This window comes from Podarcis gaigeae, assembly GCF_964106915.1.
Source record: "Podarcis gaigeae genome assembly, chromosome: 5".
NCBI classification, from domain to species: Eukaryota; Metazoa; Chordata; class Lepidosauria; order Squamata; family Lacertidae; genus Podarcis; species Podarcis gaigeae.
This window is the reverse complement of record NC_139681.1, coordinates 75,527,354-75,548,393: the sequence shown is the minus strand read 5'-3', so window position 1 is coordinate 75,548,393 and position 21,040 is coordinate 75,527,354. Positions and strand designations below refer to the sequence as shown.

The window sequence follows — 21,040 nt, the reverse complement described above, 5'->3', positions numbered from 1 at the left end:
ATACACACCTTAATTATTCATAGCACAGCCACTTAAAAAGCCCACGCTCCCTTATGTAAGTTGTGCAAAAGGAGAGAGAGAGAGAGAGAGAGAGAGAGAGAGAGAGAGAGAGCGCGAGCGCCAACCTGGTCAGTTCTGCTCCATATTCAAAGAAAGGAACAGCTGTACAGTGGCTCCTAAGGTTCTGATTTTCAGTGAACCAGTGAAGAGCAATTTGTTTATTAAGTTCATTGAACACGAGTTTTATCTTCTGTAAGTAAAAAGTCATCCTAGGATTGTTTTGTGGGCTTCAGTTGTAACATTTGGATGACCATATGGAACTCTTAGAGGCGCCGTGGGACCATGCAGCTATGAAATCTGATCACTATCTCCCCAGTGACAGCTAGAGCCTTTACACCATCAGAAAATTTTCAGACTTCTAATTTGTCATAACTACCTCCTGTGGAAAGGAAATATGTTATGTAGTCAGAGGCAGGAATTTGACACTACGTAACTACAGTTGTTGGCTTCCTTTCTTTTCTTTTCTTTTTCTTTGCATTTCAGCTTCAAATGATGTCCTCGGCACTTCTTAAGCCTTGCTTGCACCTGAAAGAAAACGCACACCAAGGAACTACAAAATAAAAACCCCACACCCATGTGGGGGTCTTGTAAAATCACGGCCAATTCTTTTCAGGAGTTTTTTTTTTTAGCAAAATAGATTTATTTGATGCTGAAGGGAGATAAAAGGATCTCTCTGAGATCCCATTAACAAAATCACTGACATGAATGCCAAAGTTTTTTTTCTGTGGGTTTTTTTTTTAAGAAAACCTTTTTGATGCCTTGGTTTGGTGCTGCAGTTTTGTATATGGAGGTCTATATGCGTATTGGAAGACAAGCTTCCTACACCGTCACATTGGAATGAACATATAGATCTATATATGTTTGCTGTGATAACAACCTCCCATCACAAAATCCCATTGGGCACATAATATACAGTGCTGAAATCCTTTCAATTTGACAACAGCAGACCTTTCTGTACACGAGTAAACACTACAGTTTATATAAACAGACTTTGTATACATTTAAATATAAGCCTTTCCTCTCCATATAGAAGAAGAGTTTGGATTTGATATCCCGCTTTATCACTACCCTAAGGAGTCTCAAAGCAGCTAACAAACTCTTTTCCCTTCCTCCCCCACAACAAACACCCTGTGAGGTGAGTGGGGCTGAGAGACTTCAGAGAAGTGTGACTGGCCCAAGGTCACCCAGCAGCTGCATGTGGAGGAGTGGGGAATCAAACCCGGTTCACCAGATTACGAGTCCACCGCTCTTAATCACTACACCACACTGGCTCTCAGATAGCAAAACTGAACTCATCATTTCACAATGCATGCAGGCCTTCACATAACATGAGCACCTGACAAGTTTCCATTAGGTGCCCTTTCATTATGCAAATAAGCTAGGTTAGTGTGTAAACCAGCCCCTTGCTCTAGTTGCTTTGTTTCTACTCTCCTTATGGATCTGGATTTTCAGATGTTAATGTGGGGGTGGGGGACCTATGACCCTCCAGAAAAGATATTGTTGGCCTGCATTCCCTTCAGTCCCAACCAATATCACCTGTCAGGAATGACAAGGTTGGTAGTTTAGAAACACTTGAAAGATCACAGGTTCTCCACCTCAGTGTTAAGATTTTGGACCATCTCAATGAATACTACTTACAAATGTGTTTTGTTGTTGTTGTTGTTGGAATGATAAATATCTTTGAATGTCATATTTAAGCACAGAATACTAAGATATACAACATACAAAATGAGTAGATAAAATATATGATAAACCAGGGAAGACTCTTCGAGTAATGTTTAAACAAGCATGGGGATTGTATTTGATTATTGGAAAAGATACAACAAATGGAGAAGATTGCGAAGAAAATTTGACCAAAGAAAAACTGTCAGGGAAAAGTAATCACTGTCTTCCAGTATCAAAAATATGAAGGAGCAGATAATTGCTCACATTACCAGAAATGATAAAAGACTTTCCATTAAAAAGCAATGAGGAAAGACCGCGCCTAACCCTAGGAATAAGGAAAGAGACTACAGGAATAGCATCATGCTATGTAACAACCTGCCACCAGCTCTGAAATGGACAATAATGACAAATGGACACATGGGATGAAACCCCAAACACACTGTGAAATGTTATCCTGGGCAGATGCTTAGTATATATTATCCAGCATTGACAGATACCCAAGGTTTATGTTTCTCTACACTTTCACAGCTCAGTATGGCAATAAAATGTTTTGGTTTAAGAACTGTAGCCCCTATGTTCTCTCTCCCTCCCTCCCTCCCCCACCACCTTCCCTGTGAAAAGCAAATGGTAGTCTTTAGCTTGGCCTTGGAAAGTGACTGCAGGTCTGTATTTTTATTCTCAATAAGTTCAGGTGTCCAACTCACGATCTAGGGCACTAGCGCCAGAGAAAAAAGCAATCTATCCATGTTGGAAATTGTTGAGTTTTCTTGCTGATTTCCATTATTATTGAATCTCCCAGGTCTCAATTAGCTCCCAGTTCTGAAATCTTACACTGGATGCTTGGTACTACTCACTTTGGAATATAGCAATACCAGAGAAAATTAGACATATTTTGACACTTTTAATATGATTTGATTTATTACATATACAATGGAGCATCATTTCTAAGACAACTCTCACCACGAGCCTGGCAAATCTGGAACTATTCTTGATAATCAAATAACACTAATATTCTTTACTTGGACTTTCTTCTTCACCTTTGGTGATCACTCGTGACCGAGTAAGATTGTCTTCCATGAACAGTGGGTCCATAAGTGATTGTGGAGGCCGATTTTGGATCCACACATCCTCCCACAGTGGGGACATAGGTTTCTGTGTAGGAGTTGATCACGGTGAGGGTTTGCAAAATGTGCCTTCCTCTTAGCACGTTTCTCCCTTTCATCCTGAGTTCGACCGTCTTCACAGTCCATGACACCTTTGGTAAAGGCTGTTCTCCGATTGGAGTGCTCACAGGCCAGTGTTTCCCAGTTGTTGGTGTTCCTACTACATTTTAAAAAAAGATTTGCCTTGAGAGAGTCTTTAAACCTCTTTTGTTGTCCACCAGCATTACACTTTCCATTTTTAAGTTTGGGATAGAGTAGTTGCTTTGGAAGACGATAATCAGGCACAACATGACCAGTCCAACGAAGTTGATGTTGAAGAATCATTGCTTCAACACTGATGATCTTTGCTTCTTCCAGTACACTGGCATTAGTTCACCTGTCTTCCCAAGTGATGTGTAAAAAGTTTTAGAGATATCGTTGATAGAATCTTTTGAAAAGTTGGAGATGGCATTTATAAGTTGTCCATGTTTCACAAGCATACAGTATGGCTGGTAGTATAACAGCTTTCTAAACAAGCATTTTGGTTTCCCTGTGAATGTCCAAGTCCTCAAATACTGCAGTTTAATCAGGAGAAAGCTGCACTTGCAGAGCTCAGGCAATGCTGGATTTCAGCATCAATGCTGGCCCTTATGGGAAGATAACTACCAAGGTAGGAGAAGTGATCAACACTTTCCAACATTACACCATTAAGTTGGATTTGTGGCACTGCAGAGGGGTTGTTTCATGCTTGTTGGTGCAGCACTTGGGTTTTTTGGATGCTGAGCGATTGACCAAGCTTTTTTTAAGTTTCTGTGAAGGTATTTAGGATGGTTTGGAGGTCATCCTCTGACTATGCACACACTATGTTGTCATCAGCATAATGAAGCTCTATGGCAGAAGTTATGGTAACCTTACCCTTTGCTTTCAGCCTACTCAGATTAAAGAGCTTTTCATCTGTTCGATATTTGATTTCTATTCCTGTGGGGATTTTCCCTTTGACAAAGTGTAGGATCAGGGTGATGATCCTACTGTAGCTGCTGAGGTCCTCTCACAAATTCCACATAAACAAATTAGAGTTCTCCAAATCTGGGAGAGTTGTGTATAGCTATTAACCAAATGAAAAACAACAAAGCCAGTGGACCTGGCCATCATGCAGTTAATCTCACAAGTAGTTTGCCACCCCCCACTCCAGTCAACCCAGGCATTGGAGGTAAACTCTGCAGCAAAGGCTTGGATAAGTAAAATTTCTACAGTAGATGCAAGCAGTTATGCAGGCCTGTGGACAAAAAAAGCACTGCATGTGCTTGAAAATGTAACACTACTTTGACTTGGCCAAACAACAATACAAGAAGCTTTCCATTCCTTTCTGAACTGAAGGCTTAGGAAGATATAATTGAAACGTTGAGAGCATGAGTCAGTTTCCCTTGAATGGCAATGCACCAACTGGCTCCACTGGGAGCAGAATTAGAAGCTCAATATTTTTAAATTAATTATGCATGAGATAAAGATACAATTAGTCCCATTTCATTGCTATTGGCAGCTGGCCCCAGAATGTTTTTTAATAGCATCAGGGCAAAGTAGAAAGTTTGAAACAGCCAGGCAGCTATTGTTGGAAATGAATCCCAGGTAGTCAGGTTATGGTTTAACAGTAGCTGTGCATTGTAATCAAAGATGCCTCTCTTTCTTTTTCCATGCTCATTGCCTATAGCGTACATCATGGGAAGGAAACCTGCACTTCATTATCTGTATCCGACAATCGTATAATTTAAGCTGACTGGGCTTTCTAAGTATGCCTTTCAGTTTAATTTGTATCAGATGAAGTCATTTACCAGTTGTGAGAACATCATGTTAGAATGTCCTGCAATTCTGAGAAATGCTTGCTTAAGTTAATCATACAGGCAATCGGCCAGCCACTGTCCCCCACCCAGTAGCTTTTGTGCTATTCCCCCCACTCAATTCATGCAGAATTCTTCATGTGGCAAAATTAACAGAGATATGTTTATCAGTAGCTATTAGGCATGACAGTTGGTTTAGAGACAACCTCATAGGCATCTGTTTAGGATGCCTATGCCTACCAAAACATTTTGTTTCCTGGGCTGAAGGACAAGAATGTCCCTCAATTCCACATTGAACTGGCTATTGAATTACCCTTCAGCACTGGCCATGGAACACTGTATTCCACTGCAGCTGGGTTCAGCAGACTAGGTTAGCGGGCACCAGCCAGGCCAACTAGGACTCACTCTGTGTGACTGTCTGGAGGCAGTTGAAGGATGGATGGTGGCTAACAGATTGCGGTTGAATCCTGACAAGACAGAAGTACAGTGGTACCTCTAGTTATGAACTTAATTTGTTCCGGAGGTCCGTTCTTAACCTGGAACTGTTCTTAACGAGAGGCGTGCTTTCGCTAATGGGGCCTCTTGCTGCCGCTGCACCGCCGGCACACAATTTCCGTTCTCATCCTCAGCTCGAGTTAACTCTTCCAAGATAACAGAGTTTGCAACCTGAAGTGTTTGTAACCTGAGGCGTTTGTAGCTTCAGGTACCACTGTACTGTTTTGGGTGGACCAGGGGCAGGAGGACTCCCTGGTCCTGAATGGGGTAACTGTGCCCCTGAAGGACCAGGTGTGTAGCCTGGGAGTCATTTTGGATTCAAAGCTATCCATGGAGAACACAGGTCAATTCTGTGTTCAGGGCAGCTGTCTACCAGCTCCATCTGGTATGCAGGCTGAGACCCTACCTGCCCACCGACTGTCTCACCAGAGTGGTGCATGCTTTATCTCCCGCTGGGACTACTGCAATATGCCCTATGTGGGGCTACCTTTGAAGGTGACCCGGAAACTACAACTAATCCAGAATGTGGCAGCTAGACTGGTGACTGGGAGTGGCCGCCGAGACCACATAACACTGGTCCTGAAAGACCTACATTGGCTCCCAGCATGTTTCCGAGCACAATTCAAAGTGTTGTTGTTGACCTTTAAAGCCCTAAATGGCCTCAGCCCAGTATACCTGAAGGAGCATCTTCACCCCCATCGTTCAGCCTGGACACTGAGGTGCAGCTCTGAGACCTTCTGACAGTTCCCTCATTGTGAGAAGTGAGGTTACAGGGAACTAGGCAGAGGGCCTTCTCAGTAGTGGTGCCTACTCTGTGGAATGCCCTTCCATCAGATGTCAAGGAAATAAACAACTATCTTTTTTTTTAAAAAAAAATATTTTTTATTAATTTTAAGAAATACAGAAAAAAGAATAAAGGATAGTTATAAGAAAATAGAATAGAAGAATAACAAATTTCCATGTTCTTTTTCCATCTAGTCTAAAGGACTTCCCCACATCCTCCAAACCCTGCGTTCTCTGTCATATAAAACATCAGCAATTTGTTAACTTATTTCAAAACTTATTGTATCTTCCATTTTATCATGTTCCCTGATTTCAATTTTACTATAACCCAATTCTTGTATGCTTTGTATTAAACACAATAAAGTTATTTCATTATTTTACCTCTAAATTCTTGTGTCTTAATTTTCATTTCATTAACTTACATTTGCTGAAGCTAGAGTTTCCTGAAAGGTGCATTTTTTTAACATTCATACAGCTTATAGTGTTTTTTCAAATAGTCCTTAAACTTTTTCCAGTCCTCCTCAATTGTTTCTTCTCCCAAGTCTCGGATTCTGCCAGTCATTTCAGCCAATTCCATATAGTCCATCAACTGTGATTGCCATTCCTCCAGCGTGGGTAAATCTTGTGTCTTCCAATATTTTGCAATCAGGATCCTTGCTGCTGTGGTAGCGTACATGAAAAAGGTTCTGTCCTTCTTAAGCACTCTCTGGTCTACCATGCCCAGAAGGAAGGCCTCTGGTTTCTTAGGTAAGGTAAATCTCAGTACCTTTTTTAGTTCATTATGGATCATTTCCCAGAAGGCCTTCACTTTCGGGCAGGTCCACCAGAGATGAAAGAATGTCCCTTCCGCCTCTCCACATTTCCAACATTTATTGTCAGACAGATGGTATATCTTAGCTAGCTTGACTGGGGTCATGTACCACCGGTATACCATTTTCATAATATTTTCCTTCAAGGCAGTACATGCCGTAAATTTCAAACCGGTGTTCCATAACCTTTCCCAGTCTACAAACATAATGTTGTGCCCCACGTCCTGCGCCCATTTTATCATGGCGGATTTGACTGTCTCATCCTGTGTATTCCACTTAAGCAGCAAGTTATACATTCTCGAAAGTGGTTTACTTTTTGGCTCTAACAATTCAGTCTCTAGTTTCGATTTTTCCACCTGGAATCCAACCTTTTTATCTATTTTAAAGACCTCCTGAATTTGCGCATAGTGCAGCCAGTCTCGCACCTTAGTTTTCAGTTTTTCCAAGCTCAGCAACCTCCAATTGTCTCCAATTTTTTCAATTATTTCCCAGTATTTAGGCCAATGGGCCTCCATGTTAAGTCTCTTACGTGCCTTGGCCTCCACCGGTGAGAGCCACCTCGGAGTCTTACTCTCCAATAAGTCTTTATATTTTGTCCAGACCATCAAAATTGCTCTTCTGACAATATGATTTTTAAACAATTTGTGCACTTTAACCTTGTCATACCACAAATATGCATGCCACCCAAAAGCATTGTCAAACCCTTCCAGATCTAGGACGTCAGTGTTCTCCAATAGAATCCAATCTTTCAACCAGCAGAAGGCTGCAGATTCATAATATAACCTCAAGTCTGGCAGGGCAAATCCCCCTCTTTCTTTCGCATCAGTTAATATTTTAAACTTTATTCGGGGCTTTTTGCCCTGCCAAACAAACTTAGAAATATCCTTCTGCCACTTTCCAAAACATTCCACCTTGTCCACGATCTGTAGGGCCTGAAACAAAAATAACATTTTCGGCAATACATTCATCTTTACAGCAGCTATTCGGCCTAACAAGGAAAGTTTCAATCTTGAACATGTTTCCAAATCTCTTTTGATTTCTGACCAACATTTCTCATAGTTATCTTTAAACAAATTCAAATTTTTGGAGGTCAGGTACACCCCTAGGTATTTTACTTTTTTAACCACATTCAACTCCGTTTCTTTAGAGAACTCATCTGTTTCTGTAACTGTCAAATTTTTTGCTAAAACCTTGGTTTTTTGCTTATTTAACTTAAACCCCGCCACCCGACCAAAGTCAGAAATTAATTCTAACACTCTTTTAGTACTGGAGACTGGTTCCTGTAATGTTAATACCAAGTCATCTGCAAATGCTTTCAATTTATATTGTTTCACTCCGACCTCAATTCCTTGAACCAACCGGTCCTTTCTAATCATGTTTAGCAACACCTCCAGAACTGAGATGAACAATAGGGGGGATAGGGGGCACCCCTGACGTGTCCCTTTTTCAATTTTAAACTCCTCTGTCACCACATTGTTTACTATCAATTTAGCTTTTTGTTCTGTATAGATTGCTTCTATACCATTTTCAAACCCCCGCCCCACTCCCATCCCTTCCAAATTTTTCTTCATGAACATCCAAGAAATATTATCAAAGGCCTTCTCTGCATCAATAAAAATTAAGGCCGCTCTAGTATTAAGATTTGTTTGTAGAAGTTCCAAAATGTCAATAATGTTTCTTGTGTTATCAAACAAATGCCTACCAGGGAGAAAGCCAGCCTGGTCCTTATGGATCACTTCATTTAATACTTTTTTAAGACTACTTGCCAGAATATCTGCAAAAATTTTGTAATCCACATTTAGGAGTGAGATGGGGCGGTAATTCTTAAGTTGAGTCTTTTCAGTTTCTAGTTTAGGTATCAATGTGATGAAAGCTTCTTTCCATGTTTCCGGTGCCTTCCTTCCCTCCATAATCTGGTTACAAACCTCCATCAAGGGTTGTATCAAATAGTCCTTTAAAACTTTATAATATTTGGAGGTTAGACCATCAGGGCCTGGAGACTTGCCCAATTGAAGATTCTGAATGGCACTTTCAATTTCTTGCTGTGTGATGTTACAATTCAGGTTTGTTCTCATTTCCAGGGGTATTTTTTGTAATCCATTAGTTTTAAGAAATTGATCCACCTCGGAAGCTTTTTGCGGCCCTTGTGAGTAGAGTTCTTTGAAGTATCTCTGGAAACACTTTCTAATTTCCTCGGGTTTCTGAACCATTCTCCCTTCAATCTCTAGATTTGTAACTGTGTTAAGCTTTTGTCTCTTTTTCAACTGCCAGGCTAGCAGTTTCCCACACTTATTCGCCGATTCGAAGGATCTTTGTTTCATTTGTTTAATTTTCCATTCCACCTCTTGATTTATCAATTTTGAATATTGCGCCTGGAAAAATTTCACTTCTCTTAGCACATCCTTCGACTTAGGCCTAGATCTTAATTTTTTCTCTCCTTCTCTTATTTTCTCCAATATCTTCTCCTTCTTTTCATTCCAGAGCCTTTTCTTAATCGTGTTTTGTTGTATTAGAAACCCTCTCATAACTGCCTTACTTGCGTCCCAGATTGTTCTTTTTTCCACGGTGGTATTCAAATTTATCTCAAAATAGTCCTTTAAAGTTTTTTGGGCCTTCTTAACAATCTCCTGATCTCTTAATATAGTGTCATTCATTTTCCATCTGAAGGATCCGGTTGTATTTAGTCTCAATTCCACTTTCAAAGCATTATGGTCGGAGCAGGTTTTTGGGCAGATTTCCACTTTTCTAGTCTTAGGTGCCAGTCCTCTAGTTGTCCATATTTGGTCGATTCGTGTCCATGTCAGATGAGCTTCAGAAAAGAAAGTCCCTTCTTTCCCTAGAGGGTTCTTAACCCTCCATATGTCGACTAAGTCCATATTGTCAGTCATTTCAAAAAAGGTTTTAGGTAGTCTGCCATCTTTCGATATGTTGGCACTTTGTGACTTATCCATGTTTACAGACACAACCCCATTCATATCACCCAACATAATGATGTTATTATAGTCCAAGTAATCCAGCATAGTCTCATGCAGCTTCCTGAAAAATTCCGATTTTCCCTCATTTGGAGCATATATTCCTAATATCAAAAATTTTTCTCCTTGTGTCTGTATTTCAATCGCCAAAATTCGGCCATGTTCATCTTTAAATAAGAATTTCGGTGACAGGCTCTCCTTTGCATATATCACCACTCCTCTTTTCTTAACTTTGTCCGAAGAAATAAATTCTTGGCCTAGTCTTTTATTAATTAGCACTTTTCTGTGGAGCCTTGTCACATGTGTTTCTTGTAGGCAGATAACGTCCAATTGTTCCTTTTTCAAAATGTGAAAAACTTTCCTTCTTTTTTCCGGGGAATTTCCGCCATTTATGTTCCAACTGAGAAGCTGCAGAGACATCCTGAATCAATTGACGGGTTTTACAATGGGGTGTCTAAGCTTCCCTCCGATCCCGGAGGAGGTAGTGCTGGTCCAGATCCAGGTGGTATGACTCTTGAAGGTGGTCCCGGTGGTGGTGGAGGCCAAGAAGCTGCAGCTCCTTTTTGCAGGTCCTCCTCGTGGTCGTGTAGGAACTTCTGCTGGTCTTCAGGTGATTTAATTTTTATTTTCCTTCCTTTGTAAGTAAATGAAAGTCCTTGTGGAAACTCCCACCTATAAGGAATTCCGTTGTGTCTCAACAATTTAGTCAGGTCTATATAGGTAGTCCTAAGTTCCAAGAGATATTTGGGTATATCTCTGTAAATTTCGGCCCTTTTGCCTTCTATCTCCAAAGATTTCTTGAAATGTAGGCCTAATATCTTATCCCTCTCTTCTCTTGATCTCAGAACAACTAAGCAGTCTCTGGACTTGTCTTTCTTTACAGATTTTCCCAGTCTAAAGGCTGTCACAATTTTAAAATCCTTTTCTTCCTCAATTCCCCAGAATTTGGAGAACAAAAGTGTCAGAAATCCCTCTAAATTGTCTTTCTCCAGTTCCGGGATAGCCCTTATCCTGAGATTGTTTTCTTTACTTTTCAGTTCAACCAATGACAGGTAGGCTTGTTGTTCCCCTACCTGTCTTTTCAGAGGCCTTACTTCCCCTTTAACTTCATCAACCTTTATATTCGCCTGTTCTGCTTTTTGGTTGGCTTCCACAGCTAATTTGTAGTTTTCTGCCGTAGCTCCTTGCAGTTTCTCAATTGCCTGGGTGTGCTGCGAAACCTGTTCAGTTAATTTGCCAATAGAGGATGTAGCTTGGTCAATTTTTGATGTTTGATTGTCCACTTTTTGATTTAAAACTGCCAGTTGTTCCAAAATTTGTTTCAAAACTGTTTCAGATCCTCCAGTTGCCATATCTTCTGCAGCAGGCTGTACAAATTCCACCTCCTGTGCTGTCAGCACAGTTGGGACGGATGATCTGCGGTGATGAGTTAAAGTTGTTTGCATGAGTTGCCCAGATTTTTTCTCTTTTTCTTTATCTTTGGCTTTAGCTGCTCTTGTTCTCCCTGAGCCGCTCATTCCACACCTGCCTCTGTTCAAGGTCAAATGATCTTTTGTCCCATGGGAAAGACAAGTCCAAAGTATAAACAAATTAAACCACAAAGAATTTCAATAAAGTTCAATTCCCAGGCCACTATACTTCCACAGTCCTATAGGGGGAGTATTTCAAAGTTTCAAAGAAGAAAGGAACTCTTTTCCGCCATTGAAGTTCCTATATTCCCCATGTTAAATTTTTGTAGTTCCCAAACACAAAAGGAAGGTTTCCAAAGCTTCCAGTCTCTTAGAATCCAGCCACAAGGTGTCAAGAGAGGTCCCAGCAACAATGTTAAACATTAATGTCTCAGTCTATGCAACAGTTTAAATTTCTGCAACAATGTCGTCAATTTGACAGCAGTTTGACAGTTCTCTTCTATACACTGGCAGTCCGATGACGGGGTTATCCCTTTCAACTCCGTTTAGCTCAAAGATAGGGGGACAGTTCCAGAAAACAAAAGTCCATAAGTTTCACAATTCTTTCCCTTTTATCCTCAAAATGCAAAGTCTATCAATGCACTCTTTCTTCCAGTTTTACAATCCCTTTTAAACACTTCAGCTCGCTTCAGAGCCCTTGCTTTGATCTAATTAGCAGAGTCGGGAGGCGGACTTCCTGTTACTCGCCTCCCGTTTTCAGCCGAATTTCTTCAATTTAGATTAAGAATTTAAACCCCTTACTCACGGGTATGTTGCTCCAATTCCGATATTTTCAAGAAGAAAGGTCAGCGCTCATCAGCAGCAGCAGCGCGGCTTTGCTTCCACGAAAAGAGCGATGAACTCACAGCGCCGCTCCCCCTTTCACGTTCCGGAGCCTCTTACGAGGCTCCTTCTCCGCTTCTGGGGGGGCTCAAGGCGCCCGCCGAGTCCCACGGCCGCAGGCTCGCTCTGCCTGCGGTTTTTCTTGATGGGTCTCCGCTTTGCCGCAGCGGACGACCCTTTTTCGCGGAGCCCCTCTTCACAGCGCGAAGAGGACCGCCATTGCTGTTTCGCGCCGCCTCCGGAAGTCCGAAATAAACAACTATCTGACTTTTAGAAGACATCTGATGGCAACCGTGTATCAGGAAGTTTTTAATGTCTAATGTTTTCCAATTTTTTATGAGCTGTAAGCTGGGGAAATCCAGCTGGATGGGCAGGGTATAAAAAACAAAAGTATTATGATGATGATCATCATCATCATTATTACCATCATCCTCTAACACCTTGCCAGCAGCCCCAACCATCCAGCATCTTTCACCTGAGACAGCTCCCTCATTCTATATAATGGCCAGGGCTAGTCAGGCTACCACATTCTGGGGACAATGACAAGGGAAGTACATAGCCTTACAGTCTTGTTTGTGTGCTTTAGAGATGCATTTCGTTGGCCACAGTAGGCAATGCTATGCAGGGCTGGATGTTTGGACCTTTGGTCTGCACAATTGAGCTCAAATGGCTTCACAAGCTATTCTCTATGGCTTGCATCCAATGGCTGAGCAAGTAGAAAGCAGTGTGTATAACCAATCTTTCCCTTCCTCTTGGAGCTCCTTGCACCCTTTCCAAACAGTGTTGTCTTGTGTCTGAGGGAGCTGCCGTGCAAAGAGGAAATTGCCCAAAATTGGGTGGAGAAATCTTGTACAGCACAGTTTATTGAGGAATTGATTAATTAAACTTCTCCTCTCATGCACAGGAGGGCAAGTCTTTTCTAAGATGACCAAGCAAGAGAGAAGCAGAACATAAGTGAGAAAATAAGAAGGCTTCAAACCAGGGATAAAACATGTAAGTAAAAATCAAGCATTTCTGCACACCATCCAGTTAAACTGTGGAATTCATTCCCATATGAAGAAGCAATTATAACCAAAATAGATGGTTTTAAGAGAATTAGACAAATTAATGGAAGATAAGGCTATAAATAAGGGATGCGGGTGGCACTGTGGGTTAAACCACAGAGCCTAGGACTTGCCGATCAGAAGGTTGGTGGTTCGAATCCCTGCATCGGGGTGAGCTCCCGTTGCTCGGTCCCTGCTCCTGCCAACCTAGCAGTTCGAAAGCACGTCAAAGTACAAGTAGATAAATAGGTACTGCTCCAGCGGGAAGGTAAACGGCGTTTCCGTGCGCTGCTCTGGTTCGCCAGAAGCGGCTTAGTCCTGCTGGCCACATGACCCGGAAGCTGTACGCCGGCTCCCTCGGCCAATAAAGCGAGATGAGCACCGCAACCCCAGAGTCGGCCATGACTGGACCTAATTGTCAGAGGTCCCTTTACCTTTACCTTTACCTAAGGCTATAAATAGCTACAAGCCACAATGGTTATGCTCTACATTCACTGCTAGGGCGGTATGCTTCTGAATGCCCATTGCTGGCGATCGCAAGTGGGGAGAATGCTGTGGCACTCTAGACCTGCTTTTGGACTTCCCATAGGCATTTGGTTGGGAATGTCAGAACAGGATGCTGGGCTACGTGGGCTGTTGGCCTGAACCAGTAAGCTTTCCTTGCTTCCAGTGAGAGCCAGTGCGGTGTAGTGGTTAAGAACGATAGACTCGTAAACTGAGGAACCAGGTTCGCGTCTCTCCTCCTCCACATGCAGCTGCTGGGTGACCTTGGGCCAGTCACACTTCTCTGAAGTCTCTCAGCCCCACTTACCTCACAGAGTGTTTGTTGTGGGGGAGGAAGGGAAAGGAGAATGTTAGCTGCTTTGAGACTCCTTCGGGTAGTGATAAAGCGGGATATCAAATCCAAACTCTTCCTTATGTAGAACACTTCAGTGGAAGGGATAAAATGCTGAGTGCTTTCTTTTTTACTTTACAACTTTTAAAGGGCCAAAATAATATGACTTGATGCCCTCTCGAAGTCCTCAGCAAGTATTATTTTCAAAGAATCATAGAACAGTAGAGCTGGAAGGAACCCCTAGGGTCATTAGTTCAACACCCTGAAGCAAGTGTAAATCAAAATGTGCTGGCCATTTTATACATTCTATTAAGATTTCTTGTTGTCTTTGTCCATGGACTTTTCTTGGCAGGGATACTGGAGTGGCTTGCCGGTTCCTCTTACTTTCTTGGGCTCCATGATCACTGCAGATGGTGACAACAGCCATGAAATTAAAAGACGCCTGCTTCTTGGGAGAAAAGCAATGACAAACCTAGACAGCATCTTAAAAAGCAGAGACATCACCTTGCCAACAAAGGCCCGTATAGTTAAAGCTATGGCTTTCCCAGTAGTGATGTATGGAAGTGAGAGCTGGACCATAAAGAAGCCTGATCGCCAAAGAATTGATGCTTTTGAATTATGGTGCTGGAGGAGACTCTTGAGAGTCCCATGGACAGCAAGAAGACCAAACCTATCCATTCTTAAGGAAATCAGCCCTTAGTGCTCACTGGAAGGACAGATCCTGAAGCTGAGGCTCCAATACTTTGGCCACCTCATGAGAAGAGAAGACTCCCTGGAAAATGCCCTGATGTTGGGAAAGATGGAGGGCACAAGAAGAAGAGGACGGCAGAGGATGAGATGGTTGGATAGTGTTCTCGAAGCTACCAGCGTGAGTTTGACTAAACTGCGGGAGGCAGTGGAAGACAGGAGTGCCTGGCGTGCTCTGGTCCATGGGGTCACAAGAGTCGGACAGGACTAAACAACAACAACAACATTAAGATTTCCTAGTTATTTCTGCACTGATTTGAGGTCTTGCCTCCTTTTTTGGCTGCTACAGTAAATATGTTCATTATCTTAAAGCAAAAGATGTATGCATTGTTTGTTGTACTTATGTGCAAGTTTGGAGACCAACTGTAAACATGCCTACCCTGAAGGAATCCCCTTTGAGCTAAACAGAACTTACACCCTGGTAAACATGCTTAGGAGTGCAGACTTAATTGTTTAATCAACCAAGATGTATTTAACAGGGTAGTAGCTCTAATTACTGAGCATACTTTAGGAACTTTAGGGTAAATAATAATTTACCGTAGAAATGAGCACCTTAAGCTGTATAAACATTTTTCTTGACACATGAAAATAGGTGTAAGTGAGGCTTCCCTTCAAAATTTATTTAATGGGTTGTTGAGAATTAGTTGGTTTTATGTTTGGCTATCCAGGATATGATAACAAATTCTCTCTCCCTCTCCCTCTCCCTCTCCCTCTCCCTCTCTCTCTCTCTCTCTCTCTCTCTCGGCTCAGTCAAGGAAACCAATGACAAGGAAGAGACTTCAGTACTGTAGTTTGGGAAAAACTGCAACATACTAGGCTGAACCAGAAGTGGGAAAATGCATTAAATAAATAGTTTTTATAATTATGCTTTGTATTATACCAGCAGTTCGGTTCTATGAAGAGACATTAATTGAGCCTCTGTGTGCTAGATTCTACAGGCAAAATGCAATAGCTTTAGTTAAAGAATCTATTTAAAAGTTACCAAGAGTTCCCCATAGCCAAATAATGTTTGGCTTCTATAAGATGCAACTAAAATACCCATCAATTGGAATATGTAAGGAGGTAGTCTATTTATATACCAATTCTTCTAGATGCACTAGATACAGCCAGCCTTATTTGTTATGCTCCTGGACCTCACCTCTGATTTCAGGTGATCCACCCTTCAGGCAGTATACAGAGCTTAGTTTCAGTGTGTGTGTAGCATGTTCCCTCAAGCCACTCTTGAAAACAGCCCAGATAAGGGCGACAGAAACTGAGGTGGGTCCAAATTCTTGTTCAAATTCTTATCACTGAAATTTCACATTGACACGGTGGAACTGAATAGAAATATTACAAATGGCTGCTCGGTCTAGTTATGGGCAAACTGACCCTACTATAATTCATAATCTCCTTCCCAAATTACAAATCCAATGATATAAACTCAGCTGTAGGCTCTCTGTTGTTATGCGATTTCAGAATATCGCCATATTTTTGTACCAAACATCTTGCAAGTGTGACATTCATACAAGGCAACAATGTTATGTGTCATAACACATCCAAATGACCAAAAGGACTAATGGTGGGTTATGTCTGGGTGGATGAGGAGCTGTGGAGGGACTGCTTAGAGGAGTAATAATAATAATAATTTTTATTTATACCCTGCCCTCCCCAGCCAAGGCAGGGCTCAGGGCGGCTTACAAGCAATAATAAAAACAAGTTTTAATGTTGCTAGAGGTCTTGTTTGCCCTGTGAAAAGGATCAATAAACCATTAATAAACACAAGGGACTAAAGAAAGTATTGTTTTCTGATCATGTCCAGAAATTGTTGCTGATTACAGTTTCTGATGTTTTGACAACTGAAGCCAAACCTACTCCTAACACTGTACTGAGGCTCTCAATACTGGTGCAGAGGTTTGTAATGAGAGTGCCAAGAGCACCTGTATTGGGAGCTCTTAATCTATTGAGAGCTCTTCACGGAGAGTTCAACACTGAAGTTTACATATTATATATCAGAAGCATAATCATACAGTCATAATATATTACCAGCTCAAATACTTGGGACTAGCAGTATTAAGGCAGACATACAAAGGTATGTATTTTTTTTCCAAGCAACATTCAGTCCATGCTGCCTTGCTTTGATTACAATGAAAAGTGGCTTAGCAAGAAGGAAGAACTTGAGGATTCTAGTGAAACAACAGGTTTTTGCCTTTCCCATCCTCTCATCTTACCCACCTACTGCTCTCCTTTTTGTCACCATTTCCTCACCAATTTTCAGAAGAGTATGGGAGGGAATAGTGGCAGCCCTAATCCTTCTCACTTGACTTTTGTTTCCATTGGCCTTAATTAACCTCTCCCTGGGCTCATAAAATATGTGATTATAATGTTTTAAAAGAAAGTCCCTTATTTACACACCAGGCAGGGGTTGGTTTTTTTCTTCTGTTTTTCTAACTCCGTGAAACCTGTTTCTTACCGCTTTGAATGCAATATTGTATGCACCGGTGGCCAATCCTGGTAATTTATCCCATATCTCTATTTCCCCCTTGAGTGGAATTGAATTATTCTAATACCATGTAATTGTTTTTCATTTCCTGTGTCTTACTTTGTTGTTGCTGTTCTGGTGGTGGTTGCTCACAGATGTTTCAGCTTGTGAAAAGGAGAGACCTTCTTCAGATGTGAAAGTCATTGTACCCACTCTGCACCGCTCAATACTTCATTAAGAAGTTGCAAAATGCAATTTGTTCCCTGTTTCTTTGGAACAGAAATACATTTCCAGTGCCCCTCTTCAATAATGAAAGTGTTCAGAGAACCAAATATTAAATCCTAACCATGATATACAGTGTGATGAAGTGGTTGTTATCCAGAAGTGGAGAGACCCAGGTTCAAATCCTGACGAATTCATAAACAGCTCTCACTGGGTAAACTTTGACCAGCTACTGCCTCTCAGCCTAATCTATCTCACAGAGTTTTTATGACTATGAATTAGGGGTGGTGCATGTATTTTACCTCAAGCTCCTTGGAGAAACAAAGTAAGAATATAATTTTTAAAAACATCACTCAGATGCCATTCCAGAAAGCTACCCACTACCCAGGTGAAGAGAAGGCTATAGATAATTGATATGCCAGAATATTTACTCTTTGTTAAATGATTCGTAGCAATGGGGGACATGCTTTGTATGTATAAAGCCTTGAATTCAATACATTGAGTCTTAGGTTAAATAATATAAAGTAGTACAACTAGGAAATCTTTCTGAGTATTTGGAGAACTGGTCCCAGTTAGAATATACTGCAATGGGCTTGATGGATGTATGGGCTGATTTGATATAAAGTGTGGGAATGTTCAGTGAGGCAGGAGAGGATATATTGTTTAATGATATCTTTCCTAACTTGCATTAGCAAGTTCTATGTCATAGCAGAGTTTAAACGTTCTCCTTTAAATGCACAGCAGTTTGCTTGTTGCAGGTTCATCTGAACCTTTCTGCATAAGATTCCTGGCAAGATCCCTTCTTGTCCCTCTTAAAAATAATATACACGACAATCTTAGTAAAGTGAATATAAAAGTAGTTTACTCACATTCATTCAGTTCACAGTTAGATCCCTGAAGATTACAAATATATATATATATATATATATATATATATATATATATATGCAGGTTTTGGTGTCCTCGGGTGTCTTCCCGTGTAAAAGTTGGGGTGTCTAGGCGACGTTTCGACGAGGTCTCACTCGTCATCTTCAGGCTGGTGCTTTCGGCTTCTTGTTACTGGAACAGAGCGGGATCTCAATGTTTGAGTTCCTATAAATACTGTAGAGGGGGTGTGGTGTCTAGCCTCCAATGTTCTGGGCAGAGAGGAAGTTCCCAGGCTAGTGTGCCTTTTCTTCTTTTGTTCCTTAATTACTTGAGAGATACCTTGAGTGATTTCTTGAGTGATATCCTGAGTACCACTTAGGTGGGTCATTAGGTGTGGATTAGTTGCTAAAGTCTTTGTGTCTTGACCTCTTGAACTTTGTGAAGAGTTTTCCTGAGAAGATGGCTGTATTGCACTTAGTTGTGCTTTGGCTTGGCTTCGTGTATAGGGGCGAGCTGTGGTTTTGTGGCTTGTGTCAGCCAGATCTGTGTAGGGATTGCAGGGGGGTGCAGCATCCGGAGGTGCCACCATGGATTGGCTACTGGATGGTGTCAGTATGATGTTGTATCTCTCTTCACACAAGTGCCCATTAATGAAGCCTTGACAGCTATTCAAAACAAATACAATCCCCCCGAATACATCTTGGACCTGACCAACCACTGCCTAACCAACACGTACTTCATCCACAATGGACAAAGATACAAACAGATAGAAGGAGCACCTATGGGATCACCCCTCTCACCGGTCATCGCAAACCTGTACATGGAACACTTTGAAACCAATGCTTTAGACAAGTCAGAACACAAACCCAAACTTTGGCTCAGATATGTTGACGACACCTTTGTAATTTGGCCACACGGGAAGGAAAAACTGGATAGCTTCCTCACACATCTCAACAACTTACACCCCAAAATACAATTCACTATGGAAATAGAAGCCAACAACCAACTTCCCTTCCTTGACGTCCTAATCTACAAAAAACCTGATGGCTCCCTAGGACACACTATCTACCAGAAAAAAACACACACCAACCGCTACTTACATGCACAATCACACCACCACCCTGCACAAATAAACTCCGTAGCCAAAACTCTCATCTCCAGAACCAAACGCCTGGCTGACAAAGACCACTTGACAACTGAGTTACAGAATCTCTCAAATGTGTTAATTGCCAATGGATACCAGCAAAACAGGATTACGAAGCTAATCCAAAAGGAAACACCCCCCAAAAACCAAGACACAGAAGAAAACAATGGCATGGCCCTCCTTCCTTATATCAAGGGCACTACAGATAAAATTAGCAAAATCCTCCATAAACACAATATCAAAACAGCCTTTTGCACCAACCAAAAAATAGCCAATATCCTCAGAAACCCCAAGGATAAAATCCAGTTGGAAAACCAAGGGATCTATGAAATACCCTGCAAAGTCTGCCCAGCCACGTACATTGGACAAACAAACAGACGAATAAATGCACGTATCGCAGAACACAAGAATGCCGTCAAAAAAGAAGAAAAAACTTCCTCTCTTTTCCAACACATGAAAGAAACAGGACACGAAATTAATTTTGCAGATTCCAAATTGCTCTTTAACACGGAACATCACCACAAGAGAATAATCATGGAAGCCATCGAGATAGAGAAACACCCTCACAACATGAACAAGCGTGACGACACATCCCGCTTGCCAGACATCTGGAAATTAGCCCTCCCCACAAAAACTGACACCAGATCCAGAGGCACACAGAACGCCAACACCAATCAACCACACCAGACCCAAACCCAGACCCTCTCCACAGATGAATTACTGACACCATCCAGTAGCCAATCCATGGTGGCACCTCCGGATGCTGCACCCCCCTGCAATCCCTACACAGATCTGGCTGACACAAGCCACAAAACCACAGCTCGCCCCTATACACGAAGCCAAGCCAAAGCACAACTAAGTGCAATACAGCCATCTTCTCAGGAAAACTCTTCACAAAGTTCAAGAGGTCAAGACACAAAGACTTTAGCAACTAATCCACACCTAATGACCCACCTAAGTGGTACTCAGGATATCACTCAAGAAATCACTCAAGGTATCTCTCAAGTAATTAAGGAACAAAAGAAGAAAAGGCACACTAGCCTGGGAACTTCCTCTCTGCCCAGAACATTGGAGGCTAGACACCACACCCCCTCTACAGTATTTATAGGAACTCAAACATTGAGATCCCGCTCTGTTCCAGTAACAAGAAGCCGAAAGCACCAGCCTGAAGATGACGAGTGAGACCTCGTCGAAACGTCGCCTAGACACCCCAACTTTTACACGGGAAGACACCCGAGGACACCAAAACCTGCATTCCTGTACCCGTGAAAATCTACGAAAGCATATATATATATATATATATATATGTTACAAAAGTATATATACATCTGGAACTATCCCATAAGGGAGTTAGACCCAAGTGACTGCAAACAGGCAGTCACTTCTGCTCACACATAGAGGGGGGAAAAATATGGAGAAGAGAGGAGCAAAAGAAGATGGTGTGCTCCTCATCTCCAGATTAGGCCACACACACTATTCACATGCAGAGGAAGTCTTGTCCCAGCTCAGGAGGAAACAGGAAGCTTTCTCCTGACTGGTACAAAACATCTCCTAGCATGTCCATTCTAGGAATGTTGTACTTGACTGCTGTGTTTCACATCCCACATAAATCAGCTCTATAAATCCACAGAATGTTGTAGTATCCTGTGCATATCACCTTCAGGATTATGCC

The 21,040-nt window shown here is 41.8% G+C and overlaps 1 long non-coding RNA gene across 1 annotated transcript in view; it reads left to right on the top strand.

Annotated features, from left to right (window-relative positions):
• The window catches only part of LOC310845126, a 260,829-nt gene that overhangs the window by 226,081 nt on the left and 13,708 nt on the right, over positions 1 to 21,040 (top strand). The window contains exon 4 of the long non-coding RNA XR_014564487.1: positions 12,957 to 13,045. This is a non-coding gene — a long non-coding RNA (uncharacterized lncRNA). The remainder of the gene's footprint in view (positions 1 to 12,956; positions 13,046 to 21,040) is intronic.